Source organism: Heterodontus francisci, chromosome 5, assembly GCF_036365525.1.
Source record: "Heterodontus francisci isolate sHetFra1 chromosome 5, sHetFra1.hap1, whole genome shotgun sequence".
Classification (NCBI taxonomy): domain Eukaryota; kingdom Metazoa; phylum Chordata; class Chondrichthyes; order Heterodontiformes; family Heterodontidae; genus Heterodontus; species Heterodontus francisci.
The window spans coordinates 143,222,329-143,244,720 of NC_090375.1; the positions used below are offsets into that span (position 1 = coordinate 143,222,329).

Here is a 22,392-nt window from a genome sequence, read left to right on the forward strand (position 1 = left end):
AAAGTAGAGAACAGCAATTCAAACCGAGAAAAGTACCAATCCATGGGATCATTTAATCTAAATGATATGTGGGAGGAACAATCAGAGCACAATAATTGTAAAACTATATAATTAAAATAACAGCAATAAAAGTGAAACAAAGAGCATAGCAGATGACAGTTTTTACAAAGTTAATAACCCATTGCAAATTGTACATTTAAAACTGAAAGCTTTTTTATTTCACAATCTGAGGTTGGCTGAGGCTGGTATGGAAATCATTTCCCTTTTAGGTGCAGTAGCTGCTTTCCCCAGACTCAACAAAGCAGTGCAATATCATTTACATCTGATCCATAAAGTCTGACAACTGCTTCTTTGTTTCACCTAGCAGACTGGAAAGAACTGCCACATGTTAACATATCAGTATAAAATTATACTTATTACACATAAAGCAATTTGCGAGTCTGGATAAAGTTGACAAAGAAATTCAATGTTAACTTACCAGTATGAATACTCTTTTCCCTTGATGTAGAATTTTATACTTTTACTTCCACAGGAGTAATTGCGTAAAAACAGAACCTCATATACATTTTACAGTCTTAGTAGAAAATGCAGTTGTTGACTTAATGATCCATTCAAAGGTGCATATGTTGTAAAATGATAACTGTCAGACATTGCATTGCATGAAGTAGCCACTTGTGATCTATTTATCTAATACTGAATATAGATTATGCCCACTATAAACATAATTCCCAAACAAAATCACCTGACTAAAAAATTTTTGGAAATACAAGGTTCTGCTCGATAATTTTCTAAATGTTGAAAACATTACTTTCCACTGTCTCTTAGTAACGTAACATCTAAGCATTCATTATAAAAATTATATACAAGTTTCAAAAAGCACTCAAAAATCTAACAATGTAATATTGGGGTAGAGCTTCCACTTTGGACACCTTCGGCGATCAGGCCGTAAATTGCATCTAAAGTTGTGCTACTTTTCAGAAGCGTTTTTCTACTCAAACTCGTTTACGTATTTTCAATATATCTATATTGAACTATATCCGAAGAAGGGTCACTGACCCGAAACGTTAACTCTGCTTCTCTTTCCACAGATGCTGCCAGACCTGCTGAGTGGTTCCAGCATTTCTTGTTTTTATTTCAGATTTCCAGCATCTGCAGTATTTTGCTTTTATTGAACTATATCGCCGTTCCTTCACTGTTGCTGGGTCAAAATCTTGGAACTCCCTTCCCAGCAGCACTGTGGATGTTCCTACATCCCAAGGACTGCAAGGGTTCAATAAGGCAGTTCATCACCACCTTCTCAAGGGCAATTAGGAATGGGCAATAAATGCTGGCCTAGCCAGTGACACCCACATCCCATGAATGAATAAAAAGAATCGGCCATGAACCAGTGCAATCGGACAGCGTTTTAGAATGTATGTTTTTCTTTTAAATTTTGTCCTTAAAAAAATTCCTTGATAGATTTAAGAGTAGTAACTTGTTGCAGTTTGATTACTACAACTGAAAATAAACATTTTAATCCAAAGCCAGAATTTTACGTTCAGTGGGAGGCCCTGCCCACCGGCCGAAAAGTCGGGACGAGCCCGCCTCCGCTGGGCCTAGGGAGCCACACCGGAAGCTCTTAGTCCCAACAGTGCCATCAGGGACGGTGGTCACTGCTGGGACTGCACCCAGCCAACAGAAGCAAGAGGGATGATGGGCCCAGAACCAAGGTAAGTTTTTGGGGCCTCACCGGGGACAATCAGCCAGCTCCGGCGAGGCAAGGGGGGTTGCTTAGGAGAGGGGGGTGGGGGAGTGTTGTCCAGTGGGTGCAGTTGGGCAGTGGCGGTGGTCCCTCCAAGCCCGCAGGAAGGCCACCAGGTTTCACCTGCCGGCAGTCTGGGGCCTTTGGCACCCGTCTGCCGCTGGTAAAATAAGCAGTGGTGAGAGGAGGCCCTTAAGTGGCAGTTAATTGGCCACTTAAAGGTCTTGATTAGCCTGGGGCAGGTGGGCTGTTTCTTGCCAACGCCACCCTGCATAAAATTGCAGCGGGGGTGGAAAGGCGTTGGGAACATGGCCCCTCCCCACCCCGCCTCCCACTCAATTTTACGGGCCCACCCCCCTCTCCCCCGCCACCAGCCCACTTGTGCGGGGCGGGGACAGCTGTAAAATTCTGGCTGAAGTGTCTAGTTCACCATCTGTGACAAACCAAATTCTAAATAATTGAAAATGACTTTTTAAAAAATGTAGAAACGTTTGCCAGTTATATTGGGATACAGTAGTCAGTTTCTTAGTAAATGAAAAGCATTATATTCAAAAGTTTTTAAAACCTGCCTGTTAGTCATACCAAAAATAACCATTCCTGCTCAACTTGTCATATCTTTGGGGAAAATAGCAAAGGGGAGATGCTTTCCAATATGAGTTTACATTGAAGAATGAAGGATCTTTCTTAATAAAACTGTGCCAAACTTTGTCTGATAGTGCTCCTGTGAAGTTCCTTGGGACGTTTTACTATATTAAAGATGCTATAAAAATGCAAGTTGTTCTTGTAGTGATATCACTTCAAGCTGATATTTAAAAAATACTAACACAGAATGTCCTTACACTCAGCGAGTCAATGTGCCCCCTTCCCTGAACTTTAGGCTAAGACTGCAAGATCTACCAAAGGCAAATCATTTTACAGGATTGTGCGAAGGGACAAGTAATTTTGTTCTTTAAATTTTTCATCAGTGTGAAGTAACTATTCAAATTTGTCTGCAATAGCTAATGCCCACACTTTTAAAGTGTAAAACTATCCTTTGGTTTTTATTACAAGAAGTAGTAACAAAACATACATACACATATGTTTTAATATAGCTATATTGAAAACTGGGTCACCAATACCAATGGCAGTTGGGTCAAAAATATAGGAGGGAGATGATTTTCACTAGATCTTCTTCTAAGATCAAGACTATAAGATTGATTTTACTGGCCTCATGAAATGGAGCAAGGAATGTATTGCTGCCAGTGCACAGAATTAACTGTGCACAATTTTCTCGCATTATCTCATTCAAGTATTTAGCATGAGCTCCCAGCAGAGCTTTGACGATGTGCTGGAAGCTAACCTAATGATGGAGGAAGTGGAAAATCCGGCTACAACTCATACTTAGAGGAAGTGGCCATATATGGGACCAAATGCTATTTCAACTGCTGGAAAGGCTCGTATGGAGGATACTTAATAATTGCCAGCTTTTGAAAAGGCTGTGGAGAGAGGAAGGAAAGAAGTACCAGGCAAAAATAAAGTGAAAGGAATGCCGAGATGGAAGCAGAAAACAAATTTTGTGAGTAAGTGATGAAAGCAGCAAAAAGCCCAAAACCCTGATTAAAAGCTGCCAAAGTAGACATGCTGTTACATGAGGTGAGCGCAAGGAAGACTATGCTGTTTGGCTTTCTGGGACACCCTCTCCAAATGATGTCAATATACCAAGGGAGGAAATTCATTAAGGCCCATTTTGAGGTGGGCAGCACCCTGTGCCCGGCCCCATTGAGGCAGGCAGCACGCAACCTTTATGCTGCCTTCTCATCTAAATGATTTCAGCATGAAGCCCAGTGCTGAACACAATGCTGAATGGCTGCACATTCAATAGGAGGCCTAGCAGCACGCGTGTGTAGCATGACACACACCTAGCCTGCATCTCTTAAAGGCAGCCTGCTACTGTTAAAAGGGAGCTGCACTCATTATACAAAAGCTGCTGCAGACTGTCTGTGGAAGACCTGGATAGAAGGGAAAGCACAGAAAATGGAGCAACAGAAAAGAGGGCTCCCAGGTTTTCTGATGCAGCTCTAGAGGTATTTGTCCAAGAAATGGAAAGGAGGGGAGGAGTTATGTTTGTACGGGGAGACAAGAGGCCCTGAAGCATGTCCTGAGAAGGGAATGAGACCAGGTGGCCAGGGACGTCAATTCCTGGAGTCTGGCCCCGAGGACCTGGCTGTACTGCCAGAAAGCGTTCAATGACCTCACCCGGGTAGTCAAGGTCAGTGAATGCATTTTCCTATGACATCGCATACCTAACGTCTCATGCTACACAATGTACCACACCCCCATCACCCCCTATCAACAACGTCTAGGACTCAGAACTCTGTCTAACATTCAGGTACTCCAACATACCCTCATAAACATACAAATGCTGCAAGCCTCAAACCCACATGTCACTGTTTCCACATACCTCCAGCTATTCAACTATGGCAGGCACATCACCCAAACACATTGCAATGCACTCAATGACATTCTTCCCTCTCTCTCACAGTGGCGCAGTGGTTAGCACTGCAGCCTCACAGCTCCAGGGACCCGGGTTCGATTCCGGGTACTGCCTGTGTGGAGTTTGCAAGTTCTCCCTGTGTCTGCGTGGGTTTTCTCCGGGTGCTCCGGTTTCCTCCCACAAGCCAAAAGACTTGCATGTTGGTAGGCAAATTGGCCATTATAAATTGTCACTAGTATAGGTAGGTGGTAGGGAAATATAGGGACAGATGGGGATGTTTGGTAGGAATATGGGATTAGTGTAGGATTAGTATAAATGGGTGGTTGATGGTCGGCACAGACTCGGTGGGCCGAAGGGCCTGTTTCAGTGCTGTATCTCTAATCTCTAATCTCTAATCTCTAATCTCTTGCAGGAAAAAATAGCAGGGCGCAGAGGATAGCCAGTGGGGGGACATGCAGGCCTGCATCACCTGAACCTTCTGGAGAAGACAGTGCTCTGCATCATGGGGCCGGTTGTTAATGAACGCCACCGAGAACATTCAGGATGATAGTATGTTCCTGCCTTATAGCCCTTCTCAAATCCTCACCCTCATCCTGCTATCTGGCATGAAGTGCAAGCTGCAGATGGTGTAACCATGCACCTCTTTCTTTCCATCCCACACCCCTTCCCTTACCACAACCCCACCACTTCTGCAGATATGCTTTCAGGGACCCAAGAACTGCCACCTGGCCAGCCACTGCAGCCTCATGATGAAAGACAAGAGCTTTTATAGAACGCTGATGAAAGACCACTTGATCTGTCAATCCCAGCCACCAGCTCAGATACTGACACTACACTACATGAATTTTAGAGGGCAGTAGAGAGTTGGAGTAACCATGTGGTGCATTACTGGGCATGTGGGCGGCAGCCAGGCCAGGGACATAGGACAGTTTGTGTACCAGCCCACTGGTGGGCAAAGTTGAAGATGAATTCTGCAGTAGATGACTCAGATGAGGACATTGATGGGAAGGCTTACAATAGAGCACTGATGGGCATGCACACTGAGATGCTTGGGGATAAGGCAACATCCTGTTGTTAATGTCAAGAAGTGTGGAGGAGTCTGGCTCCAACTTGGCTTCATGCAGAATTTGGAGCCAATCCTTTCCAGCTTGGAAGTAGAGACAAACTCAATGACAGCACTTGCAGACCTAGCCATGATGGAGCATCTGGTGGCAGCTGTCTCATCTTCCATTGCAGCTTAGGCAGAAGCCACCAAATGTCTGAGTGCAGCAGTGGAAGTTTAGACTGAAGTACTACATAAGCACAGCTTGCTGCCTTGCAGGCTTAGACTGCTGACACCATGGCTACAGATCAGTGCTCAAAGGGGCTTCCAGGCTCTTGTGGCAATCCAATAATCTGTGTTCCAACAAATTACTAGGATTGCTGTGGTGCCGCCTTAGGGGAGTGGCAGTGGCTCCCTGGTACATGAACCTGTTGTCCTCTCTCAGGATGACAGCTACTACTACTGCCACACTGCCAGTGCCTTTGTTGTTGCCTCTCAGTCAACCAGCCCTGAATGCTACCACCCATGCCAAGGTGATGCAATCCGAAGCTAGGCCCTCAAGGCCCAAAGCTGCTCAAAGTAATCTTGCAAGATCATCTCCAGTCTCCTCTAGTGAAAGTCAGCAGTCTTCCACCAACCCAGCCACTGGGGTTGCACTGCGTAGAAGCACTGAGTCAGTCAAAGGCACATGGAGGACAGGGACTAAGGGAATGCACATGGGTGGATAGTTCAGTTTTGTATGTATTATTGGATGTGTTGTTGGATAAAGTTGTTATGGAATTATTTTTTTGCTAGTGCCTTTTATTTCATGATTTTGGCCAAGAGGACACTGTGATGGTCCTTTGCAGATGGATTGAAAGGAGGGGAATTGTGGAGCAACTGTGATATTGAGATCACATCTTAGGAGAACATTATAGATAAAGAGGTTGTGGAGGATGCAGAAGACCACCACGAACTTGAACAAATGCTCTGGTGAGTACTGGAGGGCACCCCACCCTGCCCCCAAGTGATCCAGGCAGCGTAACTGTTGCTTCAGGTCACTGATGGTTTGCTCCATGACATTCCTGGTGGCTGCATAGCTGCAAGGCAGGCTTTCCTTACATGGTCGGGTGGTGAAGAGGAGTCATTAGCCAGGTATTTGGTGAGTATCACTTATCATCCAGCAGTCAACCTCTGGTTCTTCGTGGTGCCCAAAGATGGCGGATACGGCTGACTGTGGGGAGGGCGGGGTGGGGTGCTCTCTGGTACGCACCAGAGCATGTGTCCAAGTTTGTGGCGGTCTTCTACATCCTCCATAACCACTTTATCATGTTCTCATAAGATGTGATCTCAACATCACAGTTGCTCCACAATGAAGGCATCAAGGCTGCTGCCAGGATAGCAGGCATTCATCAAGAGGATCATTTGGTCATGGTTCTACACCAACGTTGATAGAGTGGCAGCTCTTGCAGTTACAGAACACACCATTAACACACGGGACCCCGCAGAGACACATGTGTGTAGTCAATTGTACCCTGCACCAATGGGAACCCCACCCACCAGCCTGGCAAATCCACATGCTTCTCTCTAATCAATGAGAAGACAATGAAGTGCCCTCTCCTTCTATACTGGGCTTCTGTCACCTCCCTGATGCAGCAATGGAGAGCGAACTGTGAGATGTTTCTAATGTCGCCTGCTCCCGTTTGGAAGGATCCAATTGTGTGGGAATTGTGGGCGATGGTGATCTTGACAGCCAGTGGCTGTGCTGTCCTTACCCTGTTGTGTGGCTGCAGGTTAGATTGTAGGAGGTGGCACAATTCAGTGAACAACTCATTGGTGAAATGCAGGGGTCTCACACTCTGCTCCTGGCTGAGGTGGAGGTAGGAGAAGTGGTCCTGAAAGATCTTTGATGGGTCTATTGAGTCTTCCTTCTCCTCCCTCTGTGCACTGTTTCTCCTCTCTGCTGCCTGTGCTCCATTTCCATACCATGCTGCGGCCCAAGAGGGACAACAACTATAATCCCCATAACTGAAACAGGCTTTCTCTTGAAAGGCCAAACAACTCCTCTGACCTCCTTGACAAGATCCAGCACCACTCCCTTAAAAAGCCAAATAATTAAACCAACTCCAAGAACACAACACAGTGCATCCGCGAACTCTGCACCAGCAGAATTAAGTTGAAAGCACTTTGTCTGGAAGTTTGATGGTTGGCCCTTTAAATAACACTTGTGGGGGAATCTGTTCAACTGGGAGTGATTCGGAGGAATTAACTGGATTTGCGCAGTCCAAAATCAGATCATGCATCAAGTCAACGTTAGAGGCTGCTTGCTGTCACGATTTTTCCACTCTGTACACTTCCAGTGGCAGGCCATGTGCCAGAAGTGGCCAGAGGCATTCTGGCCAACTTTTTCTTAGTTCAGGCATTCCATAGCACTGGCACCAGTGCTGCTTCAGAGCCCAATTTCAGTGCCAAAGATTTTTAGGAGGTGATGATCAGCATCAATGATCTGTTAAAGTATCTGCAGGACCTGAGCACAGGCATAAGAGAGGACAGCATATTTTAATGAATGTGGTATGGTAAAACTAATGAACAGTACCATTTGCCAGCTCAAATGGGCGGCACAGTGGCGCAGTGGTTAGCACCGCAGCCTCACAGCTCCAGTGACCCGGGTTCAATTCTGGGTATTGCCTGTGTGGAGTTTGCAAGTTCTCCCTGTGTCTGCGTGGGTTTTCGCCGGGTGCTCCAGTTTCCTCCCACAGCCAAAGACTTGCAGGTTAATAGGTAAATTGGCCATTATAAATTTCCCCTAGTATAGGTAGGTGGTAGGAAAACAGAGGGGATGTGGTAGGAATATGGGATTAGTGTAGGATTAGTATAAATGGGTGGTTGATGGTCGGCACAGACTCGGTGGGCCGAAGGGCCTGTTTCAGTGCTGTATCTCTAAATAAATAAGTAAATGATCATGAGTGTGCCAAAATAGTATTGCCGATCAAATTGTTCTAAATTTACTGCTCACCCATGGCAAGCTCACATAAAATGTTACAGCTCCTTCATTGCATTGCTTGCATACCCATACTGTAACAGGCCTCATATTCAAAATGCAGTGTACATTTGTTAGCCTTGCCACATTCACATCTTCCAAGGCCTTTACACATCAAACCATTGTAACCTAGCTGCACAGTCACCTTTTCATGCACATGTTTTCAATTTACGTCTCAAGATTATTTTTCTGCCTGCATAAAGATGGCACAAACTTAAAGGAAATAACCAAAGCACTGGCATTTAATTCCCTTGAAGGAAGCAATGGGAAGATTGCAGCATATCAGAGCATGGAAGGAGTAGGAAAAGGTGACACACGGGCCTCCCTCTAGGTTAGGCCCAGTACTATTCAGCTCTTACATCTTGTCCCTTTCTCACTCACTCCCACACAGGCATATGTATAACCACAGAAACATCAGCCACATAGGCTGAATTTTATCCGCCAGCAGGAGCAGGATTGGAAGAGTGGAGGACCAAAAAATCGGGGTGGGCGCTGTCACCCGGAAATCCGACGTGAGGTCGGTTCTGGGTTTTGTCAGCAACAGAAAAGCTCCAGGCATATTGCCGCCCCAACATGGCGGGACTGCAATTTGAATTGGTGAACAGCTAGTTAGAATGCATTTGCATTGAATTGAAGCAAATTTTATGGGGGTTTTAGATTTAGCATACGGTGCAGGAGGATCACATACGTTCAGATCCCCAGCCGTTTAAAAGTGGTGGCACCGAGGCAAGGCCATGGTGAAGAATGGATAGGGGAATGGGGGAGCTGAGGCTATTGTTGGCCTGTGGTGCTGGGCTCTCTGCAAGGGTTTGCACTGTGGGGCATTTGCGCACTATCAGAAGAAAGTGGCAAGGGGGAGGTCCCAAGGCAATATTATCTCTTCAAGGACAGTGCACAGGAGGGGCATAGACCAGCTAACATGGGTCTCATACACTCCAACTTTGTGGACCCCCATGCTGCACAGCAGTGGCTCAGAGGGAGGGAGGACCAGGATCCAGTTAGGCATGCTGGTGAAGCTTGAATAGGGAAACAGTAGCAACCAGCCACACCAAGAAGGGCCTATCTGCACCAGAGACTGTACCGATTCACCTTAACTGCCCGCAAGTGTCTGAGAGACAATGTCAGCGAAGACTATGATTCTCCAGGGAGGCAGTCACTGACTTATGCGCCATGCTGCAGGATGAACTGTGACCCATGGGCTTCAGTGGACACCCAATGCCCTTGGCCCTGAAGATCACCGTGTCACTCAACTTCTATGCGCCTGGCTCTTTCCAGGGATCCACTGGGGACATTTATGGGGTCTCCCAGGCAGCAGCCCATCGCTGCATCAAGGAGGTAACAATGCCCTGTTCAAGAGGGTCAGCGAATATGTGCACTACCAGACCGGCACTGACAGTTAGACGGAGAGGGCCATTGGCTTCAGTGCCATCGCTGGATTCCCCCAGGTGCAAAGTGTCATCAATTGCATGCATGTGGTCATCAAGGCTCCCACTGAGCAGCCAGTCACCTTCAACAACAGGAAGGGCTTTCATTTCATCGATGTTCAACTGGCCTGCGACCACCAGAAACACATCCTGCAGGTGTGTGCCCGCTTCCCGGGAAGCAGCCTTGATGCTTACATACTTCGACAGTCCCAGTGCCACAGCTGTTCAGGTCCCCTGCTCACCTTTAGGGATGGGTTCTTGGGGACAAGGGCTACCCATTGAAGACATGGCTACTCACACCTGTGAGGAACCCTCACAATGCAGTAGAGGAGAGGTACAACACCTGCCACGACTCCACCCGAGTGACTATCGAGCAGGCCATTGGGCTGCTGAAGATGAGATTCTGCTGCCTCGATCGATCTGGTAGAGCCCTGCAGTATGACTGAGCGAGGGTCTCGCGTATTGTGATGGTCTGCTGTGCTCTGCACAAGGTGGCACTGCAGAGGGGGGCCTTGCATGAAGAGGACATGATTGATTGCTAGTCCTCATCTGATGAGGAGGATGTGGAGGAGGCTACTGAGCAGGCAGCGCAGGTTCTTGATTCCTTTGCGCCAGAGGCCAGGACCATTGAGAGATGTGCAAGGGAGGCATGGAACAATCTCATGCATGCACACTTCCTGCCACCATGATGGTATCTCAAAGTGAACTCAATAAAAACTCACCTCACTCTATCCACCTGTCAACTTCTTCCTATCACACGCCAATGCCTAGCAGCCAGCTTCACCATGCACTCTGATACATGGCCTGTGCCGACATTGGCAGCCCACTGAGAGAGCAAAGGTAAAAGTTGCATCTGACAAGGCAGCAATGAAAGCATGAACCAATGATTCTGACCTCCATTTATTTGCACAATTGGAGAAATCAATGACAAGGCCATAATTAATAAACCTCTGAAACCCCAAGTGCATCTGGGTGCCCTTCTTTATACACTTTTGTGCTCTTCTACACAGTGTGACCCCTGCACTGGTAGCTGAGGTGGAGGCAGGCTGCTGATTGGGCTGTCCCTGGGCCTGGGTGATTTTCGCAGGCATCTTCTGACTGCCTGAAGCCTGGAGGGCCCAAACAGCCTGAGGGGTTCCTGAACAGGTGCAGGACTCTCCTCAATCATCGTGGCTACTGGAGCTGGGACTGAGCAGCCATTGTCCACACTCGTAGCGCCATGAGGGAAGCCCCCAGATGTGGAGGGAAGCCTCTACTCCTGCCTTTCAAGGCTTACCTGAACCTCCCTGCTAACCTGAGAAGGATGAGGGCCTGGTGGAGACTCCAGGTTCCTGGTCCCTCTCTCGCCTTGCCATAGCTGTGTTGACCTCATGGCCAAGGCAAAGGTGTGCAGTTCTGTGTGCATCAGCAGGATCTGGCTCTCTACACCAGAGGCGTAGCAGCACTTATGGTGTGGATGGACTCCTCCATTATCCACTCATGGCTACGCATGGCCTCTGGCAGCTCCACCAGATGTTCCCTTACCTCTCTTTGCAACTCCAGCATGCTCTGTGCTGCTGACACTAGAGGCTTGTCATCAGCCTGGGGCTCAGCATGGGCCTGGCCACCCACAGTCCTCTGACTGTCAGAGGCCTTGGCTATCTCAGCCTCCGTCCGCTACTCGGACAAATGTGTGGTGCTCCCATCACCTTATGACCCTGATTCTAAACCCAAGTCCATACTCACCGATGTGACAGTATCTGCACTGGTGGAAGGTGCAGGGGAATGATGTGATGGTGCATCCTCTGACTGTTCCTCCTCCTCCTCAAAGATCGAGGCAGGCCCCCAATCCCAGTGGCTGAGCTTGCCTCTGATGTGCCATGACCTGCATGAGGGAACACAAACATTTGTGGCTTGATGTGGATCCCCAGAAGTGTGCTGGAGGACACCTGAACACAATGTCTCCTCACTCTCTTGTTTGGACACTCCAGTCTCAGTGTCTGTGATAGCACGGTCACCCTGGGCTCCCACTAGCTCCAGAGCCTTCTCCTGTGCCGGTGTCAGAGGACGCACATCTGGGATAGCACCACCAGCCCTTGATGTCTCCCTGTTTTTGTGGGCCCATTTCCGCTACAAGCAGAAAGAGGGAAACAGATAGACCTCACACTAAAAACAACAGGACAATTATGGTAGTGGCAGCCCCTACCCTCCAGTGGGGTTTCCTACATATCTCCTCCCCATGTTCGCTCTCAGGGGACGGAGTGGAGGTGAGCTCTGAAAGAAGGTGGCATGTCACCATGATGCAGCCAGGCATCTGACAGGATGTAATGATGCCTCACACTCTTGCTATCTCCTGTCTGGTCACTCCCTCCCCATGGAGCATTCCCTTCCACGCAGCCAAATACAAGCTCCAAAGAGGCAATAGGTATGGAGGACACATCTTGGCGGCGAGAAGGAGGTCGTTGACCATCTTAGGGCATTAAACCCAATTCCAGGGTGACCGCACAGCTGATGATCCTCTGTGATCTCCATCCAGGTGTGCTTGGTCAGGCGGGAGGACCTCCTCTTGCCACCCCTTGAGAAGAGGATCCCCCATCTTTCCTTTGCAGCCTGGAGGAGAATCCACAGAGAGGTATCGCTGAACCGTGGAGCCACCCAGGGTCTTGCCTCGGACGTGGTACCAGTTGGCTCCCGGTCTGTCTGTTGGGTTCTCAGTCATGGTGCAGGGTCGTAGAGGGGTTCAGCAGCAACAGCAGCAGTGGGCAGGGGGAGGGGGGGTCCAGCAGTTACAGCAGGAGTGGGCAGGGGTCCAGCAGTAACAGCAGCAGTAGAGGGGGGGAGGGTCCAGCAGTAATAGAAGGAGTAGAGGGAGGGTCCAGCAGTAACAGCAGCAGTAGAGGGCAGTCCAGCAGCAAAAGAAACAGCAGGCGGGGGTCCAGCAGGAATGGTGGGCAGGGGGAGGGGGGGTCCAGCAGTAACAGCAGCAGTGGGAGGGGGTCCAGCAGTAACAGCAGCAGTGGGAGGTGGGGTCCAGCAGTAGCAGCGGCAGTGGGAGGGGCGGGGGGGAGGGGGGGTCCAGCAGTAACAGTAGCAGTGGGAGAAGATCCAGCAGTAACAGCAGAAGTGGGAGGGGGGGGGGGTCCAGCAGTAACAGCAGCAGTGGGAGGGGGGGTCCAGCTGTAACAGCAGCAGTGGGAGGGGGTCCAGCAGTGACAGTAGCAGTGGGAGAAGGTCCAGTAGTAACAGTAGAAGTGGGAGGAGGTCCAGCAGTAACAGCAGAAGTGGGAGGGGGTCCAGCAGTAACAGCAGCAGTGGGAGGGGGTCCAGCAGTAACAGTAGCAGTGGGAGGGGGTCCAGCAGCAACAGCAGCAGTGGGAGGGGGTCCAGCAGTATGAGTAGCAGTGGGAGGGGGTCCAGCAGTAACCGCAGCAGTGGGAGGGGGTCCAGTACTAACAGTAGCAGTGGGAGGGGGTCCAGCAGCAACAGCAGCAGTGGGAGGGGGTCCAGCAGTATGAGTAGCAGTGGGAGGGGGTCGAGCAGCAACAGCAGCAGTGGGAGGGGGTCTAGCAGTATGAGTAGCAGTGGGAGGGGGTCCAGCAGTAACAGTAGCAGTGGGAGGGGGTCCAGCAGTAACAGTAGCAGTGGTAGGGGGGTTCAGCAGCAACAGCAGCAGTGGGAGGGGGTCCAGCAGTAATAGTAGCAGTGAGAGGGGGTCCAGCAGTAACAGTAGAAGTGGGAGGGGGTCCAGCAGTAACAGTAGCAGTGAGAGGGGGTCCAGCAGTAACAGTAGAAGCGGGAGGTGGTCCAGCAGTAACAGTAGCAGTGAAAGGGGGTCCAGCTGTAACAGTAGCAGTGGGAGGGGGGATCAGCAGTAACAGCAGCAGTGGGAGGGGTCCAGCAGTAACAGTAGAAGTGGGAGGGGGTCCAGCAGTAACAGTAGAAGTGGGAGTGGGTCTAGCAGTAACAGTAGCGGTGGGAGGGTGTCCAGCAGTAACAGCAGCAGTGGGAGGGGGTCCAGCATTAACAGTAGCAGTGGGAGGGGGTCCAGCAGTAACAGTAGCAGTGGGAGGGGGTCCAGCAGTAACAGTAGCAGTGGGAGGGTGTCCAGCAGTAACAGTAGCAGTGGGAGGGGGTTCAGCAGTAACAGTAGAAGTGGGAGGGGGTCCAGCAGTAACAGTAGCAGTGGGAGAGTGTCCAGCAGTAACAGTAGCAGTGGGAGGGGGTTCAGCAGTAACAGTAGAAGTGGGAGGGGGTCCAGCAGTAACTGTAGCAGTGGGAGGGGGTCCAGCAGTAACAGTAGCAGTGGGAGGGTGTCCAGCAGTAACAGTAGCAGTGGGAGGGGGTTCAGCAGTAAATGTAGCAGTGGGAGGGCGTCCAGCAGTCCCAGTAGAAGTGGGAGGGGGTTCAGCAGTAACAGGAGCAGTGGGAGGGGGTACAGCAGTAACAGTAGCAGTGGGAGGGGGTCCAGCAGTAACAGTAGAGGTGGGAGGGCGTCCAGCAGTAACAGTGGAAGTGGGAGGGGGTCCAGCAGTAACAGTAGAGGTGGGAGGGCGTCCAGCAGTAACAGTGGAAGTGGGAGGGGGTCCAGCAGTAACAGTAGAAGTGGGAGGGCGTCCAGCAGCAACAGTAGAAGTGGGAGGGGGTCCAACAGTAACAGTAGAGGTGGGATGGGGTCCAGCAGTAACAGTCGTAGTTGGAAGTGGTCCAACAGTAACAGCAGCAGTGGGAGGGGGTCCAGCAGCAACAGCAGCAGTGGGAGGGGGTGCAAAAGTAACTGTAGTAGTGGGAGGGGGTCCAGCAGTAACAGTAGCAGTGGGAGGGGGTGCAGCAGTAACAGTAGCAGTGGGAGGGGGTCCAGCAGTACCAGAAGCGGTGGGAGCGGGTCCAGCAGTAACAGTAGAAGTGGGATGAGGTCCAGCAGTAACAGTAGCAGTGGGAGGAGGGTTCAGCAGCAACAGCAGCAGTGGGAGGGGGTCCAGCAGTAACAGTAGAAGTGGGAGGGGGTCCAGCAGTAACAGTAGCAGTGGGAGGAGGGTTCAGCAGCAACAGCAGCAGTGGGAGGGGGTCCAACAGTAACGGTAGAAGTGGGAGGGGGTCCAGCAGTAACAGTAGCAGTGAGAGGGGGACCAGCAGTAACAGCAGCAGTGGGAGGGGGTCCAGCAGTAACAGTAGAAGTGGGAGGGGGTCCAGCAGTAACAGTAGCAGTGGGAGGGGGTCCAGCAGTAACAGTAGAAGTGGGAGGGGGTCCAGCAGTAACAGTAGCAGTGGGAGGGGGTCCAGCAGTAACAGTAGAAGTGGGAGGGGGTCCAGCAGTAACAGTAGCAGTGGGAGGGGGTCCAGCAGTAACAGTGGCAGTGGGAGGGGGTCCAGCAGTAACAGTAGCAGTGGGAGGGGGTCCAGCAGTAACAGTAGCAGTGGGAGGGGGTCCAGCAGTAACAGTGGCAGTGGGAGGGGGTCCAGCATTAACAGTAGCAGTGGGAGGGGGTCCAGCAGTAACAGTGGCAGTGGGAGGGGGTCCAGCAGTAACAGTGGCAGTGGGAGGGGGTCCAGCAGTAACAGTAGCAGTGGGAGGGGGTCCAGCAGTAACAGTAGCAGTGGGAGGGGGTCCAGCATTAACAGTAGCAGTGGGAGGGGGTCCAGCAGTAACAGCAGCAGTGGGAGGGGGTCCAGCAGTAACAGTAGCAGTGGGAGGGGGCCCAGCAGTAACAGTAGCAGTGGGAGGGGGTCCAGCTGTAACAGTAGCAGTGGGAGGGGGTCCAGCAGCTACAGTAGAAGTGGCAGGTGGTCCAGCAGTAACAGTAGAAGTGGGAGGGGGTCCAGCAGTAACAGCAGCAGTGGGAGGGGGTCCAGCAGTAACAGTAGCAGTGGGAGGTGGTCCAGCAGCAACAGTAGCAGTGGGAGGGGGTCCAGCAGTAACAGTAGCAGTGGGAGGGGGTCCAGCAGCAACAGCAGCAGTGGGAGGGGGTCCAGCAGTATGAGTAGCAGTGGGAGGGGGTCCAGCAGTAACAGCAGCAGTGGGAGGGGGTCCAGCAGTAACAGTAGCAGTGGGAGGGGGTCCAGCAGTAACAGTAGCAGTGGGAGGGGGTCCAGCAGTAACAGCAGCAGTGGGAGGGGGTCCAGCAGTAACAGCAGCAGTGGGAGGGGGGTTCAGCAGTAACAGCAGCAGTGGGAGGGGGTCCAGCAGTAACAGCAGCAGTGGGAGTGGGTCCAGCAGTAACAGTAGAAGTGGGAGGGGGCTTCAGCAGTAACAGCAGCAGTGGGAGGGGGTCCAGCAGTAAATGTAGAAGTGGTAAGGGGCCCAGCAGTAACAGTCGAAGTGGGAGGGGCTCCAGCAGTAACGGTAGCAGTGGGAGGGGTCCAGCAGTAAGAGTAACAGTGGGAGGGGGTCCAACAGTAACAGCAGCAGTGGGAGGGGGTCCAGCAGTAACAGTAGCAGTGGGAGGGGGTCCAGGTGTAAAAGTAGCAGTTGGAGGGGATTCAGCAGTAAGAGTAGCGGTGGGAGGGGGTCCAGCAGTAACAGTAGCTGTGAGAGGTGGTCAGGCAGTAACAGTAGCAGTGGGAGGGGGTCCAGCAGTAACAGTAGCAGTGGCAGGGGGTCCAGCAGTAACAGTAGCAGTGGGAGGGGGGTTCAGCAGTAACAGCAGCAGTGGGAGGGGGCCCAGCAGTAACAGTAGAAGTGGGAGGGGGCCCAGCAGTAACAGTAGAAGTGGGAGGGGGTCCAGCAGTAACAGTAGAAGTGGGAGGTGGTCCAGCAGTAACAGGAGCAGTGGGAGGGGGCCCGGAAGTAACAGCAGCAGTGGGAGGGGGTCCAGCTGTAACAATAGTAGTGGGAGGGGGTCCGGCAGTAACAGTAGAAGTGGGAGGGGGATACAGCAGTAACAGCAGCAGTGGGAGGGGGTCCAGCAGTAACAGTAGAAGTGGGAGGGAGCCCAGCAGAAACAGCAGCAGTGGGAGGGGGTCCATGCAGTAACAGTAGAAGTGGGAGGGGGTCCAGCAGTAATAGTAGAGGTGGGAGGGGGTCCAGCAGTAACAATAGAAGTGGGAGGGGGTCCAGCAGTAACAGTAGAAGTGGGAGGGGGTCCAGCAGTAACAGTAGAAGTGGGAGGGGAGTTCAGCAGTAACAGCAGCAGTGGGAGGGATCCAGCAGTAACAGTAGAAGAGGGAGGGGGTCCAGCAGTAACAGTAGCAGTGGGAGGGGGTCCAGCAGTAACAGCAGCAGTGGGAGGGGGTCCAGCAGTCACAGTAGAAGTGGGAGGGGGTCCAGCAGTAACAGTAGCAGTGGGAGGGGGGATCAGCAGTAACAGCAGCAGTGGGAGGGGGTCCAGCAGTAACCGCAGCAGTGGGAGGGGGACCAGCGGGAACAGTAGAAGTTGGAGGGGGGTACAGCAGTAATAGTAGCAGTGGGAGGGGGTTCAGCAGTAACAGTAGAAGTGGGAGGGGGTCCAGCAGTAACAGTAGCAGTGGGAGAGTGTCCAGCAGTAACAGTAGCAGTGGGAGGGGGTTCAGCAGTAACAGTAGAAGTGGGAGGGGGTCCAGCAGTAACAGTAGCAGTGGGAGGGGGTCCAGCAGTAACGGTAGCAGTGGGAGGGGGTTCAGCAGTAACAGTAGAAGTGGGAGGGTGTCCAGCAGCAACAGTAGCAGTGGGAGGGGGTCCAGCAGTAACAACAGCAGTGCGAGGGGGTCCAGCAGTAACAGTAGAAGTGGGAGGGGGTCCAGCAGTAACAGTAGCAGTGGGAGGGGATCCAGCAGTAACAGTAGCAGTGGGAGGGCGTCCAGCAGCAACAGCAGCAGTGGGAGGGGGTCCAGCAGTAACAGTAGCAGTGGGAGGTGGTCCAGCAGTAAGAGTAGCAGTGGGAGGGGGCCCAGCAGTAACAGCAGCAGTGAGAGGGGGTTCAGCAGTAACAGTAGAAGTGGGAAGGGGGTTCAGAAGTAACAGCAGCAGTGGGAGGGGGTCCAGCAGTAACAGTAGCAGTGGGAGGTGGTCCAGCAGTAAGAGTAGCAGTGGGAGGGGGTCCAGCAGTAACATTAGCAGTGAGAGGGGGTTCAGCAGTAACAGTAGAAGTGGGAAGGGGGTTCAGAAGTAACAGCAGCAGTGGCAGGGGGTCCAGCAGTAACAGTAGAAGTGGGAAGGGGGTTCACAAGTAACAGCAGCAGTGGGAGTGGGTCCAGCAGTAACGGTAGAAATGGGAGGGGGTCCAGCAGTAACAGCAGAAGTGGGAGGGGGTCCAGCAGTAACAGTAGAAGTGGGAGGGGGATTCAGCAGTAACAGCAGCAGTGGGAGGGGGTCCAGCAGTAACAGTAGCAGTGGGAGGGGGTCCAGCAGTAACAGTAGCAGTGGGAAGGGGGTTCAGCAGTAACAGCAGCAGTGGGAGGGGGTCCAGCAGTAATAGTAGAAGTGGGAGGGGGTCCGGCAGTAACAGTAGAAGTGGGAGGGGGTCCAGCAGTAACAGTAGAAGTGGGAGGGGGTCCAGCAGAAACAGTAGCAGTTGGAGGGGATCCAGCAGTAAGAGTAGCAGTGGGAGGGGGTTCAGCAGTAACAGCAGCAGTGGGAGGGGGTCCAGCAGTAACAGTAGAAGTGGGAGGGGGTCCAGCAGTAACAGTAGAAGTGGGAGGGGGTCCAGCAGAAACAGTAGCAGTTGGAGGGGATCCAGCAGTAATAGCAGCAGTGGGAGGGGGTCCAGCAGTAACAGTAGCAGTGGGAGGGGGTCCAGCAGTAACAGTAGAAGGGGGAGGGGTTCAGAAGTAACAGCAGCAGTGGGAGGGGGTCCAGCAGTAACAGTAGAAGTGGGAGGGGGTCCAGCAGTAACAGTAGAAGTGGGAGGGGGTCCGGCAGTAACAGCAGAAGTGGGAGGGGGTCCAGCAGTAACAGTAGAAGTGGGAGGGGTCCAGCAGAAACAGTAGCAGTTGGAGGGGATCCAGCAGTAATAGCAGCAGTGGGAGAGGGTCCAGCAGTAACAGTAGCAGTGGGAGGGGGTCCAGCAGTAACAGTAGAAGGGGGAGGGGTTCCAGCAGTAACAGTAACAGTGGGAGGGGGTGTAGCAGTAACAGTAGCTGTGAGAGGTGGTCCAGCAGTAACAGTAGCAGTGGGAGGGGGGGTTCAGCAGTAACAGTAGCATTGGGAGGGGGTCCAGCAGTAACAGTAGCAGTGGGAGGGGGTCCAGCAGTAACAGTAGAGGTGGGAGGGGTCCAGCAGTAACAGTCGTTGTGGGAGGGGGTCCAGCAGTAACAGTAGCAGTGGGAGGGGGTGCAGCAGTAACAGTAGTAGTGGGAGGGGGTCCAGCAGTAACAGTCAAAGTGGGAGGGGGTCCAGCAGTAACAGTAGCAGTGGGAGGGGGTCCAGCCGTAACAGTAGCAGTGGGAGGGGGTCCAGCAGTAACAGTAGCAGTGGGAGGATATCCAGCAGGAACAGGAGCAGTGGGAGGGGGTCCAGCAGAACAGTAGCGGTGGGAGGGGGGTTCAGCAGTAACAGCAGCAGTGGGAGGGGGTCCAGCAGAACAGTAGCGGTGGGAGGGGGGTTCAGCAGTAACAGTAGAAGTGGGAGGGGGTCCAGCAGTAAGAGTAGCAGTTGGAGGGGGTCCAGCAGTAACAGCAGCAGTGGGAGGGGGTCCATCAGTAACAGTAGATGTGGGAGGGGGTCCAGCAGTAACAGTAGCAGTGGGAGGGGGTCCAGCAGTAACAGCAGCAGTGGGAGGTGGTCCAGCAGTAAGAGTAGCAGTGGGAGGGGGTCCAGCAGTAACAGCAGCAGTGGGAGGGGGTCCAGCAGTAACAGTAGAGGTGGGAGGTGGTCCAGCAGTAAAAGGATTAGTGGGAGGGGGTCCAGCAGTAACCGCAGCGGTGGGAGGGGGTCCAGCAGTAACAGTAGCAGTGGGAGGGGGTCCAGCAGTAATTGTAGCAGTGGGAGGGGGATTCAGCAGTAACAGCAGCAGTGGGAGGTGGTCCAGCAGTAAAAGGATCAGTGGGAGGGGTTCCAGCAGTAACCGCAGCGGTGGGAGGGGGTCCAGCAGTAACAGTAGCAGTGGGAGGGGGTCCAGCAGTAACAGCAGCGGTGGGAGAGGGTCCAGCAGTAACAGTTGCAGTGGGAGGGGGTCCACTAGTAACAGTTGCAGTGGGAGGGGATCCCGCAGTAACAGCAGCAGTGGGAGGGGATCCCGCAGTAACAGCAGCAGTGTGAGGGGTCTCCAGCTCTAACAGCAGCCGCGGGCGGGGGTCCAGCAGTAACAATAGCACTGGGAGGGGGTCCAGCAGTAACAGCAGCAGTGGGGGTGCGGGCTGTCCAGCTGCACTCCAGAGTCACTGCATCAGTGAAAGGCAATAATACAAGCAGGGCTGGCAGCGCTTTAAAGATGGCGCCAGCACTTGTGTTTTCATCAGCTGACACCGCCATCAATGCCTCATAGCCCCCGCACCTTTTCTGTGGTACTTCTGGCCGATTGCCACCCACATCCTGCCCACCCACCCCACCGCCAGCCCCCGCCCTCCCGCCCCCACCTCCCCACATGCTTTGGCGGCATCAACTTCCGTTGCTGGCAAGAGCACCCACACTGGGCTGACAAAATTCAATCAATATCATGCAATGCAAACTCTGAAGGTATTTCTGGAAGTCAGTATTCGAATATTTCCTTTTATGTCATTGTGGCTTCAGAGAGCAGCCTCTCTGCAGTGCCATAGGCCAGAGCAAAGCAGTAGCGCACAACTGTCTGCATCCCTCGCACCAAAATTCACAAGCATCAACGCAACTATACACACCCCAGCGGATGTAGCTAATCAGCTTGAAGAGGTAGCACTCATTGAGGCAGACGGCACAAGTGAGAAAGAGAAAATGGTGGTAGCAGAGGAAGTGAAAGTAAGACTGTTACTGTAAAATAAATGTTAAATAAAAGTCTTACAATGCCAAAATAAAGGCATATATACCTCAACAGAAGGCAATGACTAATTAATAGATTTGATAAATATTCTGTCGCCTTTTCTCTGCACCTCAGTTATTCACCAGATTGTGAGACATTATCACTATTTTTACATATATTACTGATATGATCTAGGTATTTTCTGGCCACAAAAGACACATTTATCCAACTCTAAGTAATCTATGGCATCCTGTTGAATCTTTATAAATCCTAGCCTCTTTGCAATATTTTTGTGCATGGACCAACCAGCTTGATACAGCGAGAAGGTATCCCTCATCTGTAAACCTGTTTGGAGTCATGAGGGGGCTTTGAGCTCTGACTTTATTTCCACATTAGGTTCTCCTTATAAGTTCACTTTTCCTATATGTCCCCTAAATCTCTGGGCAGAGCATCAGATGACGATATCACTCTCACTGGTACTTGTTCCCAGCTGAGGAATCAGGAAGCCTTGATAAGTATACCATTGAATCAACCACAATCATACAGAACCGTTCATTTGGATGTCAGCATCACTGGATGCTTTGGAAGCACAGAAAAATCTCCAAAAGAATACCTTCTGACTTTAATAAAGCCTACTTCAGCAAATGTCAGGAACGGATTCGGCACTTTCATTTTCCAGTGTGAATCTGACCAGTTCTAATGGAAATTATGGGCTGCATTATTTTCCTTCCTCTGTGGTCTCCCACTTCTTTTCGCTGCCTAATACAATTAGATGCAGGAATTACCTGAGTGTGAAAGAAAGGCTTACACTTCTATATTACCTTTCACATCCCCAGGCATCCCAATGCACTTTACCCCCAATTAATTTATTTTGAAGTGTATTCATTGTTGTTTTGTCAGCAAACACAACAGCCCAATTTGCACACAGGAAGGTGCTAGCAACAGCAATGAGATAAGGCACAAACACTGGTCAGGACAACTCTTTTTTGAATAATACCATCGGATCGTTTACACCTAGCGAACAAGCCCTCAGTTTAGCATCTCATATGAAAGATGGCACCTGTAGCAATGAAGCACTGCCTCAGCACTGTGCTTAACTGTCAGGCTGGACTATGCGTAAAACCTGGAATGGGACTTCTAATTCAGAGAGAATAATACTACTACTGAGACTGACACATTGGGGCATGAAAAAACTTTTATTTTCCACTGGAGTAATTAAATTGGACAGCAAAAAAATGAACAAACCGATTAATGGAAAATAAGGTCAGGTGTTTCCACTCGATTGCATTGGTTTTACTGGTGCAATTCGACCCAAGTCACTGTAACCAGAGGGAATTTTAAGTGCAATTTGTGCTCAGCACAACTTTTGAGTTTCCATGATCTTTTGCACTAGTTTTAGAAACATTGTGCTGCAGGAAGGCCCCAGCCACAAAATTGGCCATGCCCCCAGGGTAAATTAATCACCACCGGGACTTTATTCACATTTTTCCACAATAAGACTTATTGGTTCTAAAGAGCTCCTGCTAACGTGCTATATTTAAATTCAGCACTTTTTGTATAATTCTCACCAAATTCTTGAACAATGGTAACGTCCCTCCAGCATTTCTTTCTATTAAGTTATCCCTTTCTCTACCGTTCTTGTTTTGTCTGCTGTCTGAGCTACACACTAACACATCTGAATGAAAAGAATTCAACTGCTCCCATCACTCAACAAGCAATGCAAAGTGTCACATTCAACGTTTCGCTTGTCAACCAGGTCAATTCAGTTTTTATGGGTGAGGCTCAAACCATGGGTCTAACTTTGCCTGAAAATGTAAAACTTAGCTGCCAAAACTTTAGAATAGAATTCAAGAATTTCAATGAAATTGCA

At 51.1% G+C, this 22,392-nt stretch overlaps 1 long non-coding RNA gene across 1 annotated transcript; it reads right to left on the reverse strand.

Moving 5' to 3' along the window:
* Nucleotides 1-240: 240 nt before the first annotated feature.
* LOC137369627 (uncharacterized) lies at nt 241-20,484 on the reverse strand. The gene is made up of 3 exons (XR_010974987.1): nt 20,425-20,484; nt 11,425-11,563; nt 241-368 (listed from the first exon to the last, which is right to left on the reverse strand). It is a non-coding gene; the product is annotated as an uncharacterized lncRNA (long non-coding RNA).
* Between the last annotated feature and the right edge of the window lie 1,908 nt (nt 20,485-22,392).